Below are 6072 nucleotides of genomic sequence, written 5' to 3'. Positions count from 1 at the left end.
GAGGACTCGTCGCATTCTAAAAGCCCGTTTTGATTTTCCACCGCGCTTCGTCATGGACCCGCAGAGGAAAAGCTACGATAGATGGACCGACGGCGAGGTGCAGGCTCTGCTGAGCATTGTGGGCGAGGACGACGAGTTCGAAGGTTTTTATTAAGAGAAGTAAATTAATGAATCCAGAAGTTGCACTTAAATGACACAAAATAGAATATGAGCTTTTATTGAAATGGTTCGTGTGCGTTGTTGTTCAGTGTTAGCTCGTTTGTTTCCGTTGTTGTTCAGTGTTAGCTCGTTTGTTTCCGTTGTTGTTCAGTGTTAGCTCGTTTGTTTCCGTTGTTGTTCAGTGTTAGCTCGTTTGTTTCCGTTGTTGTTCAGTGTTAGCTCGTTTGTTTCCGTTGTTGTTCAGTGTTAGCTCGTTTGTTAACGTTGTTGTTCAGTGTTAGCTCGTTTGTTTACGTTGTTGTTCAGTGTTAGCTCGTTTGTTTACGTTGTTGTTCAGTGTTAGCTTGTTTGTTAACGTTGTTGTTCAGTGTTAGCTCGTTTGTTAACGTTGTTGTTCAGTGTTAGCTCGTTTGTTTCCGTTGTTGTTCAGTGTTAGCTCGTTTGTTTACGTTGTTGTTCAGTGTTAGCTCGTTTGTTTATGTTGTTCAGTGTTATCTCGTTTGTTTACGTTGTTCAGTGTTAGCTTGTTTGTTTACGTTGTTGTTCAGTGTTAGCTTGTACGTTTATGTTGTTTTTCACTGTTAGCTGGTTTGTGTACGTTGTTGTTCAGTGTTGGCTGGTTCGTGTACGTTGTTTACAGTGTTAGCTGGTTCGTGTATGTTGTTTTTCACTGTTAGCTGGTTCGTGTACGTTGTTTACAGTGAAAGCTGGTTCGTGTACCTTGTTTACAGTGTTAGCTGGTTCGTGTACGTTGTTTACAGTGTTAGCCGGTTCATGTACGTTGTTTACAGTGTTAGCCGGTTCGTGTACGTTGTTTACAGTGTGAGCCGGTTCGTGTACGTTGTTTACAGTCGTAGCCGGTTTGTGTACGTTGTTTACAGTGTTAGCCGGTTCGTGTACATTGTTTACAGTTTTAGCCGGTTCGTGTACGTTGTTTACAGTGTTAGCCGGTTCGTGTACGTTGTTTACAGTGTTAGCTGGTTTGCGTACGTTGTTTACAGTGTTAGCCGGTTTGTGTACGTTGTTTACAGTGTTAGCTGGTTTGCGTACGTTGTTTACAGTGTTAGCTGGTTCGTGTATGTTGTTGTTCAGTGTTAGCTGGTTCGTGTACGTTGTTTACAGTGTTAGCTGGTTTGCGTACGTTGTTTACAGTGTTAGCTGGTTCGTGTACGTTGTTGTTCAGTGTTAGCTGGTTCGTGTACATTGTTTACAGTGTTAGCTGGTTCGTGTACGTTGTTTTTCACTGTTAGCTGGTTCGTGTACATTGTTTACAGTGTAAGCTGGTTTGTGTACGTTGTTTTTCACTGTTAGCTGGTTCGTGTATGTTGTTTACAGTGTTAGCTGGTTTGTGTACGTTGTTTACAGTGTTAGCTGGTTCGCCTGATTGGCATAAGCTTCCCGGAACTTCAGGGCGCGGTGGAAACGCAGACAGCAATGGGCCACAGGATCCTTTTAGTTCCTGGTACTCATATACTGTAGTTCCTGGTACTTTTGGTGGAAACGCAGCTTTTGTTTGTTAGCAGTGTGACTCAAAAAGTTATGGACGGATTTCTAGGATGTTTTCTGGTCAAGGAGTTAGTTCGGGGATTTGCTCAGCCTGGGCGGAGGGCTACGCTCTGCGAGCGCTCTTGTTATTAAAATGCGATTAGCTGGAATACAGTTTGTCCACATCAGGAGTACGGACGCGGAGCAACCCACATGGCGACAATATGTTCTCCCTAATTGCCGACATGCTCGCGGGACGTTAAAAAATGGTTCCACCGTGTTCCAGCATCTGTGGCCGCGTGTTCCTTTGACGGGGAAGCAGGAGAATGACCAGCGGAACTCATCGTCACAAACAAATTGACAAATGGAGAGGAGAGCGGGAGCATACGGACGTCGGGATGGTGTTGTGTGGAGCGAGCCGTCATTACTCACAGGCCCGTGTTCCAGTCATGAGGTTTATCTACGGGCCTGATAAAGTGGAGCAAAACATATTGTGTAACAGATTGCAATCTGGGCGTCTCGGATTGGGGATGAAGTTAAAAACGCGTCTGAGGATTTGTACAGTAGAGGAGGGGGGAGGGGGGGGGGGTGGTACATAGAGTACATCAACAGATTTGTCACTATTTCTTTTTCCCCCCCCAGAGTCAAAGAGTGAGCGCTGCTGTATTCATAACCGCCTGCACGTATCATACGGTGGAGTTTTTATGGTGCAACAACAACAAAAAATCACTGTTCTATTTTCAGGTTGCTTGGCAGAATGCCGGCGGTGTCGGTTACAGCTGCGGCGGGAGCTCATGAGGGGATGAATCCTTCTATCCTCATCTTCTACGAACTCTGTAATTCCCCCCCCCCCCCAAAAAAAAGACCTGAAATCTGTTCAGGTGGAATTTTGTAACAACTTTGGCAGAATGTAGTTGGTTGGGAACAACCTAGAAAAAAAGTATGGTGACTACACGGTGTTGACACGGGCTGCGTAGTGAAAACTTCCATTCCTCTCTGTTTCCTGTCTACTCTGGAAACCAGTGTAACTGTGTCATGCTGCCAACGCACAGTCACTGCAGAAAGAAGACTGAAGCCCTTAAAAATACCTTTTCAGTTCGTGGATAAGTGAGTGAAATATGAACTGTTGACTTCTTTATTTGTTGCAGTCATCAAGGAAAACAGAAACAAGTTTTGTAGACGTTAGGGATCAGAGTGAGTTCGGTTCGTGAAAACACAACCTGTTCACATTCCGCGTCTTGAAATACAAGTCGGTTTTGGTTTTTAACCACACATGGCAAAGGTCGGGGCGGAGGTGGGGGGGGGTAGGATGTTTTTTTGTTAAAAATCAAAAAAAAGGTCAACGCTTCAGTTCTCGTGCTTTAAGTCAGCGCTGACTTTTGCTAGTGTTGAAGATCCCAATCTTTCCCTTGACCTTAAGCAAGTACTCTGACCCGCATGAACCATCAACAAAACATTACTCATGCTTTTAGGTGCCAGGAGGAGTTGAAAACAAATTCATTTTTCCAGTGACCAGTTTGCAGATATGAATCAGGGGCGGACATTTTTTTGCATCGGCAGTCGAGAGTTAGCAACGGTGTGTGAATGTTTTACTGTTATGTTGACGAAACAGAAGTCCAGGGGGCCCGTTCCCCGTAAGTGATTCACGAGCATCTTTCACGCGGACTGCAAGCAGTGGCTGTGTCGCATTGTTGTCAATAATCCCCGCTCGCAAATTTTGGACGTATAAGAGCAAACTGCTCCAATTTTGGTCAGCAGTGATTTTTCATCAGCAGAATATGTCAAAATGAGAAAGTAAAATAAACTAACCCCGCAGATGCATTTGGCAAATTTTGCGAAACAGGCTCCTGCAGAACATCACATTTTCCTCCAAATTGTATTTTCTGGCACATATTAGTTGCACAATAACTTAATGCGTTGGGCACCTGCTGAACCGTTATGAGTCACATTTTTCTTGAAAGGCATTTTTCCTATTCCGGACATTCTCCTCTTTGTGTGCTGACGTACTGTAAAGTGAATCAGTGCAGGCGTGTTTCAGCCGTTCCCATTTCTGCTCTGTGTCTTATGCATTTGAAAAAGTGCCGAAAAACTAACTTTTGCTTGGACTTTTTTTTTCCTTCATGACACTTTCCTTTGTTCCTTCCGACTGCGAAACCCGCACCACAGAGCGCCACTGTGTGGCCGAGCCCCGGTGCACTGGAGCCCGACCGGAGTCACCTTGTTGTCGGGCTCGGGTCCAGGAGGAGACAGTTATGGCGGTGAACCGACACCCTGAGAGCGTCGCCCAAGGACGTGTCGGCCTCTCGCTGCTCTCCTCTGTTTTGCAAGGCGAGCCCGACGGGCCTCGTGCAAAGTGCCTGCAGTGCTTGTGGACAGACACTTAGTTCAATCCACAATAAATTCATCCTTAGTTGCCTTCATTATTCCTCCCTCATCCCCGTCTACCGGTTTCCCTCGCAGCGCCGCGTTGCCCTCTCTCTTCTGTACGGGGGCTACCTCCGTCTGTCACTGCAGGTGTGTTTTGGTGTCTCGCCTGTCTTTCCTTTGATCACTGTTGTACTACACCGGTGTAAATTTTTTACCCTCTTTCAGTTCTTTGTCTTTGTAGTTCTGTCTCGCCGAGATGCTTGTTTGTGTTTTTGTTGTTGAAAGAAATGGAAGATGGAAGACTCATCCCTTCAGTACTCCCCCCCCCCCCCCCCCCCCCCCCTCAGCCAATAGAACATATTTGGCAATCACGCACAATATCAGAGCAGATATTGAATGCATCTGTCCCGGTGCACTCATTTGCTCCCTCTTCAAACAGCTGACTGGCCTCCGGCCGTCCTGAGTCCTGCATGTCCACCGATCTGTAGTCACAACATGTTTGTGCGGTTCGGTCGGTCTGCTGTCGCCGGCTGCGGCGGATCTTTCCTGGTTCGCTCCTTGGTAGTTTTAATAAGATTGGCTTGGAGGCGCGAAGACGAACTTCAACCCAGCATGAGCTCGGAAACAGATTATAAATAGGAGCGGAGGTAAACAAGAAGCCTCACCGATATTGTACATGAGATGAAATAACATCAACCTATTAGGATTATGATAGCGCACATGTTGACATGCCACAAGAGGAGAGAGAAGACGATATTTTGGAAAAGCTGGAGCTGTGGGGATGTTTTTATTTTGTGAAAAATCCTCCTAACCAAAAAAAAAAATGGGATGTAATTTTCACATTTTTGTCAAATTGTGAAAACCAGAATCATTTTTGTGACAATTGTCTTCAAAGGGGACATATTACGCGAAAATCACTTTTTCAATGTTTGTGCACATAAATGTTTGTATCTGTGGAGCCTGTCGGCCCACAAACTGTGAGCTGTCTGTCGGTTGGACTGAGCGCTCGTACGCTGCGTGTCGTCCACCTGCGATGCACCCGTTGGACGGCACCAGCTGTCAATCACTACTCAGATGTTTGCTAACATTATAGCCAGTGAGAAGTAGAGTCATTTTCTCAAAGACTTCCATGCAAACAAGATTTATTCTTGCAACCAGTGGAGTCACCCTGTGCTGGCCATTTAAGAGAATACAGCTTTCAGGCACTTTTTGCGGATTGGCTTCACTGTGACTACATCCATTTTTATAGACAGTCTCTATGGTGCAAACGGGAGGAACAAGCCAAATGCGGAGCGAGAGGCCGCTACATTCGTCACGACGTTCTGTGTGGAACCCGGAAGTCAACAAAACAATCGTTTGACATCTCCATCTCTCATGGAAATTGGGTTTTATTATAGTTCCCAGTGATTATCAAAAAGCATTTTTGCCGAACAGCCCAGCCCTGGTCCATGTTCAGTGGTTGTGGCTGCACAAAATATTCTATTGTCAAGTGTTTAGCTGACTTTTGCGAAACAGTGGTAAATTTGGTTTATGTTTTTCAAATGAAGAGCGTGTGTGTGTGTGTGTGTGTGTGTGACAGTCTGGGAAATAATTGAGTTTGTGTAATGTTGTCGCGGCACAAAGCAGATTCCCTGAGGGCCGCGGCACAGTGCAGAGTGACGACTGTATGAACAGTACAGTTGCACATCTGGCTTTGATCACCATGGTGACGGGGGTTCAGAGAGTGACAGGGCGAGCGGTGCAACGGTGGCAGATCCTCGCGGGAATCATTATCCCGTTTAGTGAGACTAATGAGAGAAAAGGTGTTGCACCTCCGCTCGCTGCCGCCGCCGCTTAAAAGCACAGTGCGCACGACCCTAATGTGCACAGGCTCACGCAGAGTAAAAAAAGACTGGCACATTGTGCGTCGCAGATGCAAACAACCCCCACGTCTTGTAAGCCTTACCAAGATAGACACACAATGACCGTGCGATCGCAGCCCCTAAACAAATGAATACACTGTTCACACTTCAAAACATGAGTCATGTCGACAAGGGGGTGTTCAAAATGCTTGTATGTCTG

At 46.0% G+C, this 6072-nt stretch overlaps 1 long non-coding RNA gene across 2 annotated transcripts in view; it reads left to right on the top strand.

The window, feature by feature from the left end:
* LOC118302218 overlaps positions 1-6072 on the top strand; it is a 119430-nt gene continuing 113358 nt past the window's right edge. Inside the window, exon 1 of one of the 2 annotated variants that reach the window (XR_007030573.1) lies at positions 1-159. This is a non-coding gene — a long non-coding RNA (uncharacterized LOC118302218). The remainder of the gene's footprint in view (positions 160-6072) is intronic. The other variant, XR_007030574.1, reaches the window with a different exon arrangement.

Source organism: Scophthalmus maximus, chromosome 4 (assembly GCF_022379125.1).
Source record: "Scophthalmus maximus strain ysfricsl-2021 chromosome 4, ASM2237912v1, whole genome shotgun sequence".
NCBI classification, from domain to species: domain Eukaryota; kingdom Metazoa; phylum Chordata; class Actinopteri; order Pleuronectiformes; family Scophthalmidae; genus Scophthalmus; species Scophthalmus maximus.
This window is presented reverse-complemented; position numbering and strand designations above follow the sequence as displayed.